The sequence below is a fragment of the Phodopus roborovskii genome, unplaced genomic scaffold, assembly GCF_943737965.1.
Source record: "Phodopus roborovskii unplaced genomic scaffold, PHOROB, whole genome shotgun sequence".
NCBI lineage: Eukaryota > Metazoa > Chordata > Mammalia > Rodentia > Cricetidae > Phodopus > Phodopus roborovskii.
This window is the reverse complement of record NW_026126588.1, coordinates 1,406,446-1,422,712: the sequence shown is the minus strand read 5'-3', so window position 1 is coordinate 1,422,712 and position 16,267 is coordinate 1,406,446. Positions and strand designations below refer to the sequence as shown.

The 16,267-nt window shown below is 51.1% G+C and overlaps 1 protein-coding gene across 2 annotated transcripts in view; it reads left to right on the top strand.

The window, feature by feature from the left end:
• Tfeb (transcription factor EB) overlaps positions 1–16,267 on the top strand; it is a 52,716-nt gene that overhangs the window by 7,328 nt on the left and 29,121 nt on the right. Inside the window, exon 1 of one of the 2 annotated variants that reach the window (XM_051204621.1) lies at positions 15,099–15,182. The exons of the other annotated variant lie outside the window; for it this stretch is intronic. The gene's annotated coding sequence lies outside the window, so the exon portion shown is untranslated. Of the gene's footprint in view, positions 1–15,098; positions 15,183–16,267 lie in introns of those variants that run through there. 2 annotated transcript variants of the gene reach the window in all.

Genomic DNA, 16,267 nt, shown 5'->3' with positions numbered 1-16,267 from the left:
ATAGGTCCTTGTGTGTGATTCAGTGAACCATCCTCATAGCCACTATTTTATCACGCTTTTAAAGATTTGTTTTTTATTTTAAATTATGTGTGTCTATATGGGTATGTGTGCTCATGTGTGCAGTTGCCCACCGAGGCCAGAAGAGGGCATCAGATCCTCTGGAGTTAGAGTTGTGAGCCATCTGTAAGTGGGTGCTGGGAGCCAAACTCAGTTCTGGAAAGGCAACAGGCACTCTTAATCATAGAGCATCTCTCCATCCTTATTGTATTTGCTTATTTATTTTTCTTTAAAATAACATTTTTCAAAAGAAATAACACTTCATTTTCATGGGTATGGGTGTTTTGCTCATCAATTCATGCAGTACCTGTGGATGCCAGAAGAGGGTGCTGGATACCCTGGAACTGGAGTTAGAGACAGTCATGAGCTGCCATGTGGGTGTTGGGAACGAACTCAGGTCCTCTGCAAGAACAACCAATGCCCTTAACCACTGAACCATCTCTCCATTCTGTTTTATTTATTTTTAAGACAAGGTCTCACTATGTGTATCTCAAGCTGGTCCTGAATTCTGGGACAACAGGTACATACCAGTACACACTACACCATGTGTCTGGTATGAACCGAACTTGTGGCAAGTTTTCTAATGAAGTCAAGTCGTTGGTCCCCAGGACACACTTTTGGCTATAGCCATGCACATATCCAGGGGTGATGTCTTAGACTGTTTGGGATTTGTTTGGTAGATGTTGTCTCTCAAGGCAGATCTCCAGGGCAGGGCCTACTTCTGAGTCAGGTGTCAACATTTCCTCCCCAAACCGCCATGTATTAGTCTGTTTTGGGTTACTACAACAGAACACCAGAGCATCAGTACCCTCTAAAGAAAGGGTTTGGTTTTAGCTCACAGTTTGTGTTGAAGGCAAGAGAGCTCATCTGAGATGACCCTTCTGGCCTCGTGTTGGGAAGAGAGTAAAGGGGGAGTGTAATGTGTTGTGTGTGTGTCTGTGTCTGTGTGTGAACATGTGTGCCATGTGTGCACATGTGTGTGCATGTGTGTGGGGAACATGTGTGGCATGTGTTCATATGTGTGCATGTGTGTGGGAACATGTGTGTGCATGTGTGTGAACATGTGTGGCATGTGTGCATATGTGTGTGCATGTGCGGGGGACATGTGTGTGCATGTGTGTGAACATGTGTGGCATGTGTGTGTCTGTGTGAACATGTGTGGCATGTGTGCATGTGTGTGTGTCTGTGTGTGTGAACATGTGTGGCATGTGTGTGTGTGTGTGTGTGTGTGTGTAGGCCAGAGGTCAGCGTCATGTGTTCTTCCTTCATCACTTTATTTATTTGCTTATTTATTTATTTTTGAGGCAGAGTCTCCTTGAACCAACTGGAAGCTGATTAAGTCGGCTAGGCTGGATGGCTTTGGGCTCTGCCAGTCTCTGCTCACTTAGCACTGAGGTTCCAGCCACACACTGCCATGCCTGGCTTTTACATGGGTCTGGGTGGGCAAACCAGGGTCTCGGACTCTGGCCTTAAAAAGGTCACAGAAACTCCTTCCTGATGATTGTACCCAATTCTGATCACTGCCCAGTGACCCTGCCTCTGAACATCACGGTCGGATTGCATTTCCAGCATCTTAATCCCTACCATGAGTAATGAGGATTAAATCTCAACCCTTAGGGGACACTCCAGCCACACCCAAGTGTGAGCACCTCAGGAAACTTGGCACTACTTAGCTATATGATTCTTGGTCCTATTCTGGGACAAGTGTTGTCTGTTTAAGGCAGAGTGAGATGGACAGGTGACAGCCCTGAGCATAGTGTCATCAAAACTGTGACAGAGCTAAGGCTGCTGGGAGTGTGGTCAGTGTTCTGGGACACTGTTGGAAGGAGGGAGCCGTCTTCCCACGTGAGGTTGCTACACACCTGTCACCTCTCTCTCCTCACAGGGCCGGCCACAGGGCAGCGTTTGGTCACCAAGTTGAATTATTATTGTGATAATGGAGGAGGGCACATGCCAGAATACGTGTGTGGAGGTCGGAAGACAACATTGCTTTGTTTTGTTGTAGACTGGGTCTCTCTACATAGCCCTGGCTGTCCTGGAACTCACTCTGTAGACCAGGCTGGCCTCAAACTCACAGAGATCTGCCTGCCTCTGCCTCCTGAGTGCTGGGATGAAAGTGTGCACCATGCCTGGCAGAGGGCAACTGTGTGGAGTTAGCTCTCTGCTGCCACCTTTATGTGGTTTCTAGGGATCACACTTAGGTCGTCAGGCCTGCCCAGCAGGTACTTATCTGTGAAGTTATCTCACCCTCCCCTAATTGCATTCCTTACTAAGAGTGAGCATAAAATGCAAAAGAAATAACTGTCCCTTTCTGTGCTCAGAGAGGTGTTAGAGGGGTCCCTGTGAGAGGACATTTTGTCTAGAAGGTTCTGGGCTCCTGTTCACTTACGTTATTTTAAAATTATATTTACTTACTCTCTCTCTCTCTCTCTCTCTCTCTCTCTCTGTGTGTGTGTGTGTGTGTGTGTGTGTGTGTGTGTGTGTGTGTGAAGATATGGCTTATGTGGGGGTCAGAGTATAACTTTTGGGAGCTGTTTCTCTCCTACCCTGTGGGACCCAAGGTCAAACTCAAGTCATCAGGCTTGGCAGCCATCTCGGTCCATGTGTGGGTTTTTGTTGTTGCTGCTGTTTTTGAGACCCAGTCTTGTGTAGTCCAGGCTGTCTGTAGACTTCCAGGATTACTTAAAACTTTGGTCCTGCTGTTTCCCTCCCCCGAGTGCTGGGATGACCGCCGTGCAGCTATGTTTGGCTTTGTTCGTTGGTTTTAAAATTTTGAGACAGGGTCCCAGTTTATCACTCAGGCTAGGCTTGAACTCATGACCATTCCTGTTTTAGTCTCATCTCCCCCAGTGCTGTGATTACAAGTCTCTGCCACTTGGGCCTTGAGGGTTTTACAGTATCAGGAGTGCTGGGGGCTCAGGGTTGGAGGGGTTGGACCAAAGCTGGTGGGGAGGAGCTTAGAGTCCCAGGTATCAGATGATTGACTGACTGTACAGGACCTCAGATGCCCATAGTTATTTGTTTGTTTGTTTGTTTGTTTTTACTCTTAGGAGGCCTGCCACCCAACTTCCAAATAAATACATGGAGACTTATTCTAACTTATGAATGCCCAGCCTTAGCTTGACTTGTTTCTAGCCTGCTTTTCTAAGTTAAATTATCCTGTTTCTTTTTAACTACATTCTACCTCTTGGCTTTTTACCTTTCTCTATTCTATATATCTTTCTTTACTTCTTACACTGTGACTGGGTGTGTGGCTGTGTGACTCTGTGGCTCTGTGGCTGAGTGGCTCTCTGGCAGAGTGGCAATGTGGCTATGTGGCTGGGTGGCTCTGGGGCCAGGTGGCTGTGTGTCTCTGTGGCTGGGTGGCTGTGTGGCTGGGTGACTGTGTGACTGGGTGGCTGTGTGGCTGGTGGCTGGGTGGGTATGTGGCTGGGTGGGTCTGTGGCTGAGTGGTTGTGTAGCTGTGTTGCTCTGTGACTGGGTGGCTGTGTGGCTGGTGGCTGTGTGACTGGGTGGCTGTGTGGCTGGGTGACTGTGGCTGTGTGGCTGTATGGCTGTGTGGCTCTGTGGTTGTGTGGCTCTGTGGCTGTGTGGCTGTGTGTCTGTATAGCTCTGTGGCTGTGTGGCTCTGTGGCTGTGTGTCTATATAGCTGTGGCTGTGTGTCTGTATAGCTGTGTGGCTCTGTGTCTGTGTGTCTGTGTGTCTGTATAGCTGTGTGGCTGTGTGGCTCTGTGTCTGTGTGGCTGTGTGGCTCTGTGGTTGTGTGGCTGTGTGGCTCTGTGTCTGTGTGGCTGTGTGGCTCTGTGGTTGTGTGTCTGTGTGTCTGTGTGGCTGTGTGTCTGTATAGCTGTGTGGCTGTGTGTCTGTATAGCTGTGTGGCTGTGTGTCTGTATAGCTGTGTGTCTGTGTGTCTGTGTGGCTGTGTGTCTGTATAGCTGTGTGGCTGTGTATCTGTATAGTTGTGTGGCTGTGTGTCTGTGTGGCTGTGTGTCTGTATAGCTGTGTGGCTGTGTGTCTGTATAGCTGTGTGTCTGTATAGCTGTGTGGCTGTGTGTCTGTATAGCTGTGTGTCTGTGTGTCTGTGTGTCTGTGTGGCTGTGTGGCTCTGTATCTATATAGCTGTGTGTCTGTGTGTCTGTATAGCTGTGTGGCTGTGTGGCTGTGTGTCTGTATAACTGTGTGTCTGTGTGTCGTCTGTGTGTCTGTATAGCTGTGTGGCTGTATGGCTGTGTGGCTGTGTGTCTGTATAGCTGTGTGTCTGTGTGTCTGTGTGTCTGTGTGGCTGTGTGGCTCTGTATCTATATAGCTGTGTGTCTGTGTGTCTGTATAGCTGTGTGGCTGTGTGGCTGTGTGTCTGTATAACTGTGTGTCTGTGTGTCGTCTGTGTGTCTGTATAGCTGTGTGGCTGTATGGCTGTGTGGCTGTGTGTCTGTATAGCTGTGTGGCTGTGTGGCTCTGTGGCTGGCCCCTGGCATTCTCCTCTCCTCCCCCTCCCCTAGATTTCTCCTCCTGTTTATTCTCTCTGCCTGTCATCTCTGCCCATTTCCCTGCTGCCTTGCTGTGCTGTTCATCTCTTTATCAGACCAATCAGGTGTTCTGGGCAGGCATAGGAACACAGCTTCATAGAGTTAAACAAATGCAACACAAAAGAAAGCAGCGCATCTTTGCATCATTAACAAATATTCCACAGCTAATATTGCACAACGTGGCATTTCAAGATAGAGATTTGGTCTGTTTTAGTCCGTTCCCCCTGCCTAAAGAAGAGCATCCAGATATGCTGGATGTCCAGTAAAGCTTCTCGGGATGAATGAGTGAACAGAAATTGAATCCCATCATATGCCCAGAAGTGAGGACCTAAAATGTGGCTTCTCCATGATCCCTATTCTTTAGGTCCTTCATCACCGGATACCCAGGACCTCATACACCGCTCAGCAAAGTCCTCTGCTCCGCTCTGACCCTTCCTTGCCCTTCTTCTCCTTCAGTGCCCCAGCACTGGGCCCTCTGGCTTGGGGTTCTTGGCCTGCTTTCCCCTACAGAAAAACTGCCGGCAACCCCACCTTATCCCAGGGCTACCAGTGGGCCTGGGGGCGGGGCTTCTGCTTGTTTGGCAAGGGAAGTCACAGCCTGTCCTCTGGTTTGTTTATAATCAGTTTGGGGACAGCACCTGTTCAGCCCCCTGTAGTCCCCAAGGGATGTGGAGTGGCCAAGGAGATGACACACTATACCGTCCACCCCCACTGCCACTCCCGTCCCAGCTCTAGCCAGGTGTGCTCAGCTCTCCGGGCAGGGCAGTGCTGGCTCGCTTTACCCTGGGCCGATTGGAGCTTTAGCGGCTGCCTGGCGGCTGGTACTGTCTCTAAGTTATTGAGAGGGGGAAGGAGGGGGCTTAGAGACCCAGCAGCTAGCAGCCCATAGCCTTCAGCACTATGGCAGTCACCAGATGTGGACTTGGCACCCAAGTCTGTACTGTCCAAGTAGGTGGTTAGCGACAGAAGCTTCTGGAAGTCCCAGAGGACAGAGATGGGCAGGCAAGCAGTAGATAGAATAAGGCAGGCAGATGAGGCCTTTTGACACATGGGTGGGACCTCAGCCCTCCCTACCTTCTGGACCCCAGAAAGAGCTGCTCTGCCACACTCCAGGTTATTTAGCTAAGGGTCACTGCTGCAGGCCCAGGAGGATTTCTTTTTGGACAGAGTCCTTCCTTCTAGGCATTCTGGAGGAGAGGGGAGGCCCTTGGGCCATTCACCTGCTATGTAGAAGCCTCGGGATTGTGAGGAGGTTTGAGGCCAGTGCACGTCCCCCCCCCCCACTTCCCACCTTTCTCCCTCTCTCCACTTCTACAGAACCTGGAACAGTCCCAATATCTGTCTCTAGTGCATATTCTCTCTCTCTCTCTCTCTCTCTCTCTCTCTCTCCTTTCTCCATCCCCCTTATTTCTTTTTCTGCCGCCCTCCTTCCCTCATGCTCAGAGGATGACCCGGAGTAAGCCTCCAGGTCCTGCCACTGGGCTCTCAGAGGAACACCCCAGGATAGCGTGGGGCGTGGGTGTGCAGGCACCTGGCCTGACGCACTCACCCTGCCCTTATCCAGGAATGCATCCTGCTCAGGGTGAGAAAGAGGTCAGGGCAGCCAGCTCTGGTTGGCTGAGGGGCAGCCCTGCAGCCCAGGCCATGCTGGGCACATTGGGGGTGTCTTCTTAGAGAGGGCCTAGAGCAGCATCACACATTCTAGAACTGTGACTAATTATAGGTTATCATCCAAGCGTTTTGAGCCTAATTATAGTGTTTTCAAAGCCAGGTGTGGGAAGAAAATATTAGAATTTCTATTACTATTTACCTATATCTTGTCCTTTCCTGCCCTGTTTTATTGTGAAATGTAGGACAGTTGCCAAAGACAGCATAAATACACAAGCATAAAAGTGTCTGGGTCAGCAGGATGGCTCAGGCAGTAAAGGCGCTTGCTGTTGAGCTCAGTGACCTTAGTTTGGTTCCCAAACCCACACTGAGGGAGAAGAAAACTGACATCTGTAAGTTGTCCTCTGACTTCCCCAGGAGAATGATCGCGTGCATAAAAAAAACCAATAAAGGAGGTGGCTGGAAGGGCCGGAGAGACAGCTTCATTGGTTGAGAACGCTTGCTGCTCTTGCAGAAGACCTGGTTGGACTCCCAGAACCCACATGTAACTCACAACCACCTGTAACTCCAGCTCCAGGGGATCTGGAACCCTGTCCTGGTTTCCAAGGGTGCCTGTACACACTCGCACATACAAATATGCACACACACGTAAATAGAAATAAAAGAAATCTTTATTTAAATAGAAGGGACTCCTCAGAAAGTAAGCTCCTGGATGGAGAAGCAAACTGTAACCCTGAACTCTAAGATCAGCTCTCGAGAGCTGGGTCTGTCTCCATTTTGATAAGGGACCTTGTCCATCACTGACCAGAAAGGATGAAAAGAAAGAAACTGATCAACCCCGATTGATGTATTCCCTGACCTCAGAAATGTGAGCATCATTTCCAGTCTTCGGTTTCCTGGGGATTCATTCCGGGATCCCTTTGGATGCTAAAATCCAGAAATGTTTAGTGTCTCTTACCCACAGGACATCTAAGCCAGTGCAATCCTCCTGTATTTTTTAAGCCATCCGCAGGTTACTTCATACCTGACACGATTTTATTCTTTAAGGAAAAGCAAGAAAAACTGCAAACCAAGTAAATAACAAAAAGAAGTTAATTCCCTTCCAGAACTTGCTTCTATGTTTGCATTATTATTATTATTATTATTATTATTATTATTATTATTATTATATTATTTGTTTGGGGTTTTTTGAGACAGGATTTCTCTGTATAGCCTTGGCTGTCCTGGACCTTGCTATGTAGACCAGGCTGGCCAGAACTCAGGGATCCACCTGCCTCTGCCTTGGCTGGGTTAAAGGTGTGTGACACCACCTGTTCTGGTGTCTTATGACATGTGCAATTAACATTCCCGTCCTGTGTGTACCATGTGTAAAGTAGCTGTAAAGGCCAGAAGAAGGAGTGGGATCCACTGGTACTGGAGTTACAAATGATTGTGAGTCACCATGTTGGTGCTGGGAACCAAAGCTGGGTCCTCCCTCTGCAAGAACGTCAAGTTGTGGTGATATATTATTTATGATTTATTAAACCTTGCCTGAGGATTCAGAAAGCAAAGTCAGCCACAAGCCACAGAAGCCTTCAACCCCAGCAGCCAGAAGCTAGGAGGTGATGGTACACATCTCTAATCCTAGGACTCAGGATCGATAGGTAGACAGATCTCTGTTAGTTCAAAGCCACACAGAATTGATCCAGTCCTAAAGAGAAACAGCTCACACAAAGACGATCTTAGCACTTGGGCTCATCGCCTTTAATCCCAGGACTCATGAGCTGTATTTCAGACAGAAACAGGGTCTCAGAGCTGGCATTCATTCTCCAGCCACACTGAGGATAGGAAGACATTGAAGTCTCTAGTCACGTTGAGGAGAGCAGAGCAGAGCAGTCTGATTGGATCTGAGGAGCAGTGAAGCCAGGAACATTTGAGGATCACCCCTTTGGTCTGAGCTAAGGTCGAGGTAAGAGCTAGCGGTCAGGTTTGCTGCTTTAAACCCTGAGTCACCTCTCCAGCCCCTCGTTTTTAAAGTACGTCTACTTTTTGGCATATGTTTGTTTGCTAGCATGTATATGTTAAATAATTGGTGTATACCATGTACCTTCTATCTATGAGTCTTACATCTGAGAACTGAACCAACTTCAGATTAAAAATGTCTGAAAAGGAGACCTACTGGTTAAGAGGGCTTGCTCGTCTTTTAGGGGATTTAAGTTTGGTTCCCTGTACCACACCGGTGGCTCATAAACTGTCTAGATCCAGCACCTTTTTCTAGATTCTGTGGGCACTGCACTTTTCTGTACACAGCCATGCCCAGACACGCATATACACATAAAAATATACCTGTACTGAATATGTATGCAGTTTTTCTTGCTTTTCCTTAAAGAATAAAATCGTGTCAGGTATGAAGTAACCTGCGGATGGCTTAAAGAATACAGGAGGATTGCACTGGCTTAGATGTCCTGTGGGTAAGAGACACTAAACATTTCTGGATTTTAGCATCCAAAGGGATCCCGGAATGAATCCCCAGGAAACCGAAGACTGGAAATGATGCTCACATTTCTGAGGTCAGGGAATACATCAATCGGGGTTGATCAGTTTCTTTCTTTTCATCCTTTCTGGTCAGTGATGGACGGGGTCCCTTATCAAAATGGAGACAGACCACTGTAGTATTGGAAGGCTGCCAGTAAGTCATGCTTGAGTGGGAGGGGACCCCAAGTGGCAGAGCCTGCTGTGGGGATACCCTCTTTCCAGCCGTGTTCGGGACCTCCTGCCTAGCATGTCTGGAACAGGAGGAGGACCCTGTACCTTCCACTGAAATTGGGAAGCCCTTTGACTTAGCCATCCCTAGCTCGCAGAAGTTCTGGGGGTGGGGGGAACAATTTACTGTCTGATGACACTGGCTAGTGATAATGTGAAGCATCCTGAAAAGGACAGGTTGTCCCACATCAGAAAATGGCCTGGCCCCAAGTCTCAGTGGGATGGCCTCTGAAAGTTACTTAAGCGCTTTGTGCCTCAGTTTCTCAATGGGGCTGCCATCAGGATGGGGGCACAGGTGTGGGGAAGTCATTCTATCCGCAGCCCCGGGGCTACTGCGTTTCCCAGACAAGATGGGCTTTGTAGCCCTCCCCCTGCCTCCCTCACTGTGTCCTTGTCCGCTGAGCTGAGGGCATCAGCAGATAAGCCTGTTGCTGTGGGTGCTCCTGTGGGGAGCCACCCTGAAGGAGGGCCCACCCAGGCTTTTGATGAAGGCTGCAGAAGTGTGGGGCTCTGTGGGAACCCTGGGGCCCAGGCAGACCCGCTTCTGACTTTGTCCTTAGCTGGAGTCCAAGGCTGTGGGGGTGATAAAGAGGTGCTTAGGGCTGTTCTTTATCTGAGGCCCCGCTGGAGGTCCAGGGCATCGGTGGGGCTCTGCACGTCCAGCCAGGCTCCTGCTTACCCTTCACATTCCTTCCTGCCTGCTAGCCCAGGGCAAGTCAGAGTCTAATTGTCCTCTCTGGTCTTCTCTGGCCTCTCTGTGCTGGGCTCGCCTCATCTCACTGGCCTCTGCCTTTGCCAGGCGGCACAGCTGTTCCGTCTCCCTGCTACACTTATCTCTGCATTCTCCAGGAGTCATGGCTGGTCCCCTCTCCCCCACTACACCACTGAAATGTGCTGGAAAGAAGGGTCCAGGGAACTCCTCCATCCTGAGGTAGAGCTGGCTGATAGTAGCTTAATAACTGCCTTCCAGACAAGTACCTACCTGCAGGCATGGGGATTCACCATTGAGTGCCGGCCGTCATACCTCTGTGACAGGCTGTTAAAGAAGAGGCCTAGGAGCCACAGAAATCACTTATGCATAAGAAGGTGTGTGTGTGTGTGTGTGTGTGTGTGTGTGTGTGTGTGTGTGTGTGTGTGTGTCCCGGGCAGAGTGCTTTGGCTCCCATCTGCCCAGACCCTGACTGTGTCTCACACCAGGAGGGGCTATATAAGACTGAAATGGGTGAGTTAGGGTTAGGCCAAGGCCATGGGTGTGTGGCCAGTGGGTAGGTGAAGAACTTTGGTATCATCTGGAGGTTTGTGTTGGCCACTCTGTCTCTCTCTCTGGGTAACTAGGAAAGGCTCTCTAGGACTAGAACCTGGGGCTGGAGGTTGGAGCCAGCCTGCCTGGGAAGGGGAGGCTTTTCAGGGAGGAGAAGGGTCCCGGCTGGAGCTTCCCTCTGTGCTGTGAGTAATCCTTGGCCACAGTTGCTGCTCCCGGGGGATTGTGCAACTTCCTCTCACTGAGGTGTAGGGGGCTGGGTGAGAAACAGCACTGGAGAAAATGAGGAAATGGCTAGAACTCAAGTGGAGGAAGTGCAGTTGAGCACCTCAGGGGGCCGCCTTCTGTGGGTTACCCCCTCCCAGGTGCGTGCATGCATGTGTGTGTGTGCGCGTGTGTGCGTGCGCACGCGTGTGTGTACGCGTGTGTGCGTGCGTGTGCATGTGCGTGCGTGCGTGCATGCTTGCGTGTGTGTGTGTGTGTGTGTGTGTGTGTGTGTGTGTGTGTGTGTGTGTGAGACAGTTCAGAGAGGAAGATCCCCCTGGCCCGCTGGCTCGGGTCTTTTCACTGAGACTTAGTCTCACCTTGCATCTCAGACTGGCCTCACCATCTTGTGCGGCAGCTGCCTGGGCTGCGCTGAAGCCAGAAGGGGAGAATGAGAAAGGCCCAGGTGTAAAAGGGGAGTGTGCCCAGATCCAATCAGGGGCAGAGGATGGTGGGCATCATGGGAAACGGGAGCCAGTCACAGAGGGGCAGGGGTCTCCTCACCTCCCTAGCCTTGTTTCTCTCCTGGTGAAAGATCAGGTAGGCATGATCTGCTTAGTTGAGAGCCAACCCCAGTTCTGTTGAGTCAGGGGCATCAGGCAGGGTTTGAACCCTGGTCCTGCAACCTTCCAGCTGTGATCCTGGCAGGTAATTCGCATCTCTAAGATGGAATTGACAAGTGTAGTCCCCCGTCTCATGTGTTCATCATGGATATTAAAAGACATAAGTGCTCAGACCCAGAGCCTGGCAACCAGAGAGTACCCTGCCCCTGCACCTGTTAGCCTGCTAGGCCTGGAAATATAGATAAGGGAACGGCAGTCAGGGAGGTTCTTTTTGAACTGTGGAGCAGGTCGCTATTGAACTCAGGAAGTCAGTGCTGTGGTCTTCATGAACAGTTTCTGTTGTTAAGGAAAAAATGTGTGTTTCTATGTGAGTGTATGCAGGGTGAGTGCAGGTGCTCACGGAGGCCAGAAGAGGGAGTCCTATCCTCCCTGACCAAGCTCAGCTCCCGTGGAAGAGCAGGAAGCACTCGTAACCATAGAGCCACCCCCCCTGGCCCTCCACGAACACTTTTAAAAACTAAAAAGGAGTATTAGCAAAGGGCTGTGGAAGCCGAGTGGTGGCGCTCGCCTTTCACCCAGCACCAGGGAGGCAAAGGCAGGCGGAGCTCTGTGAGTTCGAGGCCAGCCTGGTCTACAGAGTGAGTTCCGGGACAGCCAAAGCTACACAGAGAAGCTTTGTTTGAATCCCCAGCACCCACATAGAAGCCAGGAATGGCCACAGGTGCCTGTAACTGCAGTGTTGGGAGTCAGAGAGCCAGCCTGCCTTACTGAAACGGTGAGAATGAGGCGGAGGGTAATAGAGGTAGACGCACGGGCTAGAACAGAACTGTGTGAATGTGTTGCCCAGTGCCAGTAGACCAGGAACTCCTGTTGCGGAAAACACTTTGTTTTGTGCCTGTGCCTCCAAGGTCAAATGAAATGCATCTTTCTGTGAGTCATGGTTAAAAACTGGGGCCATTGCCTTAGAGACTCTTCTGAGCAGGGTTTATGCAGTACCTCTTGATAATAAAACCCAGGACCCCCGCTGAGCAGAGGGTACCATCCGAAAACCCAGAGGCTTCAGGCAGATGATGGAGGATCTGGAGTGTTGGATAGGGGCGAGGAGAGGGTACAGTTCCTGGCATGGTTGGTTGGCTTGTGGTCTCAGGGCCTAGAGAGAGTTCTAGAGAGGCAGTTCCTTATTGGTGGAGGCTGCAAGGCTGGGCCTGGCAGGAGTGTCATGTGTATCAGAGCAGAAGGTTGGGTGGGCATCGTCGGGGGACACTGGGGAGGGTTTCTAGTGCTCCCGGATGGTGGGGTACTGTTGAGGATTCAGGGTTGCACTGTCCGTGCCCCCCCCCCCAGCTTGCAGTAACTCAGGTGAAACAAAGGTTTAGCCCTTTCACCTCATGTGCCTCTGTGACCTCCTGAACTTTGACCTGCCCTCTGCAGCCCCAGCTGGCTCCGGTGGTGCTAGTCTGTGACCTGGCCCTCAGCTCTGAGTCCTGCTCCATGAGCCCAAGGCCTTTATATCCCTTAAGGCGTAGCCTTGGCAAGTGCTTGGGCCATTCTGGGTCTTAGTATCTTGTTTGTAGAGAGGGCATCCTAACCCACTGACAGCCTGCTAGGGCAATGCCCATGCATCTCGTGACTCAGCACCGATTGCAGAAGTGTGGGAGCTCTGGGTGGGTTACCGTTGTGGTCTCTCAGGCTGGGGTGGCTGAGGAAGGTCACGAGGACATCAGCTGCCTGTCTGGAGAATCCCCTTCCTCCCCATACTGTGACCCACCCGGGGCAATAGGAGGAGCTGTGTGGGAGGAGCCTGTGGTCATGGCAGGTTTTGAGTGCTGGTGGTCTGCTAAGGCCCCAGGGGGCCAGACCAGGTCTGGCAATCCCCAGTCTCCAGAGCACTCCCTTCCTTGAGACTCCAAGGAGCCCCAGCTTGAGGTTTATGTTGCCAGAGGAGGGTCAGTGCCCAAGGTAGCCTCCAATTTCCAGAAAGCTGTGGGCGGCTTCAGGTCTGCGGAGCACTGAGCCCAGAGGCTCCAGCATGAGCTTCATAGTACAGTGCCGTGTTTAATGAAAAGCAGCCTGGGAGTGCCTGCTGTTTGGTTGTGAGCTAAGGGTGCAAAGTGCTTTGTTCCTATGGGCACTAGACTCGGTGTCACACAACTGATCCCTTCCTTGACCCTCTAGGTAGAGAATCGGAGTCCCCGAGGTGGGCTAAAAGGAGCTCTCTGTGGCAGAAGAGCTAGCCTCCTATAGCCCACAGGGCTGCTAGAACTTTCCAGTGTTGGCGCTGCCCTTGGTTTGGGTTCCTTCAAATTCTCGTGGCTCCTCTTGACCTCTCTGCAAAGTCCTCAGATTGATGAACCTGACTCTCCCAGGGGTTTTCCCAGACCCTGTCTGTCAGTGGCTTCGGGGGTCCAGCAGGTATGGAGGGTGAGCTTGAAAGCTGAAATGTGGGCAGTAGGAGACAAGGAGCAAGTTGCTAGTCGAAGGAGGCAGAACTTCAATATGGCCAGAAAATACTGCCCCCTCCCCTCGGGTATGCCATAAAAGCAAATTCAGTGAATTACAGTGCCTTCTTACACATTTCAAAATAGATCAAATTTTAAATGTTATCACCATCGCCAACGATACATATCTGAGGTGTCAGACATGTTAGTTAGCTTGGTTTAATTATTCTACATTGTGTGACTATGTTTCAACACCAAGTGTATCTGTAAATATGTACGCTACGTATGTCTTTCTTTTATGTGTATGTGTGTGTGAGTGCTTGCAGTGCCTACATAGGCCAGAAGAGGGCGTCAGATCCCCTGGAACTTGAGTCATCAGCGGTTGTGACCTGTCTGCAGATGCTTGGGACCAAACCCAGGTCCTCTGCGAGAGCAGGCAGTGCTCTTAACTGCAGTGCCGGCTCTCCAGCCCATACAGTGGAATGAGAGAGCTGGGTGGGTGCACGCCTTTAATCCCAGCACAGGGGAGATGAGCCCGGTGGATCTCTGAGTTCAAGGCCAACTTGGTTTACAAAGCAAGTTCCAGGACAGCCAGGACTACACAGAGAGACCCTGTATTGAAAAAAAAAGGCAAAAAAAATAAGGGCTGAGTGTGGCCCATCAGTGGCGGAGTACTTCCATAGCGTACAAAGTGGGCCAGTTCGTGGCTGGACTTGTTAGAGCCTTTGACGAGTTAATACTCATCATGTATATATGAACATGTATGTGGTGTATGTTTACGGGTGTGTGTGTTTAAGTGTACTTGCCAGCACACATGTACAGAGGCCAGAGGAAGACACTGAGTGAGTGGTCTACCTTATTCCCTTGAGACAGGCCCTCTTACAACCTGGGGCTAGAGTGGCAGCCAGCGAGTCCCAGTGACCTGCTCCCTCCCTGCACAGTGCTGGGTCACAGATGCACATGTGTCCACTCCTGGCTTTCTGTGTGGTTCATTTCCTGGGGATTTGAACTCATGACCTTATGCTTTCACAGGACATTTACCTGCTGAGTCTCCCCAAAGTCCTATTAATCCTCTGTATGTGTGTCTAATGTGCCTCGTGTTGCTGAAATCTTGATGTGCAGGCTGCATTTTCTAGGTGGACTGGAGCTAGGCTATGTGTGAACCTGCAGCATCACTGACGCTGGACCAGCTGCTTCGACTCAATGATCAAGATTGGCCTGGGACCCCCTTCTTCTCCTTCCTTCCTCTCTTCCTGGAGTGGAGCTTGTGCCAAGGGCTCTGCCCTCCCTTTTTTCCAGCCCCCACCCTCTGGCTCCTAGCATGAGAATGTCTTGTGTGCCTAGCATGTGGTTCCCGGGAGACACTTCAAAGGCTGGTGCGCGGCGCTGTGTCTTTGTCTTGCTCTTCTGCTCTCTGGCCCGGGGCTCTCTGCGAAATAAAGCCCTCACCCATATTGCTGCATTGCTATGGAAAGGCATTCCTTCGGTAGAAGGAGTGTGCTGTGTGATTCCCGAGCTCCAGCTGCAGATATGCACACATGAAACAAACTTGTGATTCCCGGCAGAGACCCCAGCCATGGGGTTCCGTTGGCTAAGAGTGCCGTGGGTTCACCTGCTATATGATATTGGTCCTGTCGTAGATTGCTACCCCTCTCTGGTCTCTGCCCACTGATGACCTCTGGAGAGAGCCGGTCTGGCTGGCTCTGCAGACCCATTTCACAGGTGAGCAAGAGCATGGCGGTCTTCTTCATGCCCTGCTGAGAATCGGTGTTGAGGGAAGAAGGATGCCTTGGTGCCTCAGTGTACCTCTGCCTTGGGCATCTCGGAAGCTCTCGAATGCCTGTTACTCCTGTCTTTCATGCAGGGCGCTGGAGGATGGCCTGTGTTGTGGGTGCGTGTAGGCACACCTTGTGTGGTCATGCAGGACTGGCTCCTCTGTGGGCGACATGGTGCCCAGCAAAGGGCTGGGAAGGGCAGGAGGTGGTGCTTTCCTGGTAATGTCCTTTCCCGGAGGGCTATCTGCCCTCTTATTCTTAGCCGTGACTCATTATGGAGTCTATTTTTAGCTCTGCTTCCAAGTGTTGCCAACATGTGGTGCACGGCGACCCCTGTGGATGCTTCTGGGGGCCGGAGGAAGCTGGGCAGCCCTTATATGACACCCTGCCACCACTTGAAGCTGGGCGTGTAGCAGGGTTCGTGTTTGTGCTCCTGTGTTGCTTTCTCTTGCCATCTCACCCTGCCCCAGGACTGTGGGTGGGGACAGTGTGGGGGTGATGTGGGCTCTGCCACTAACTACAAAACAGAGGTTAAAGGTCAGCGCAGAAGCTTCCCCAGGTAGCCGTCAGTAGGCCCAGTGTTGGCCTTTGATCCCCTGCAGACCGGAGTCTCGGAGAAGGGAAGTGGCGGTGTGCAGGATGAGATGGGGCAGCTAAGGGAGGGGACAGGGGATAGTAACAGGGAGATGCGGGCGATGCTGAGGGGCTGAGACAAGGGTTTCTCAGCTTTCCTTTATGTCAGATGACTCCTGGATTGGGGTTCAGAAGAATCGGTTACGCAGGGCTGCTCCTGACAGCACTGAGCGTTCCCCGAGATGTTGGATACTGATGTCTCTCCTTCTGGAGTCCATCCTCTCCTTGGCTAATGGCCTCTTGGACAAAGAACTGCCCCCACCTCGACCACTGAATTTGAACATGCGGTCCTTTGTGCTTGCAGGAGACAAACATAGAAGACTGCTGAACCCTGCGAAGTCAGGGTAAGACCGCCTCTCTTCCTCCCTGCTTCTGTAGTGGTCTGTCAGATACTCTAGG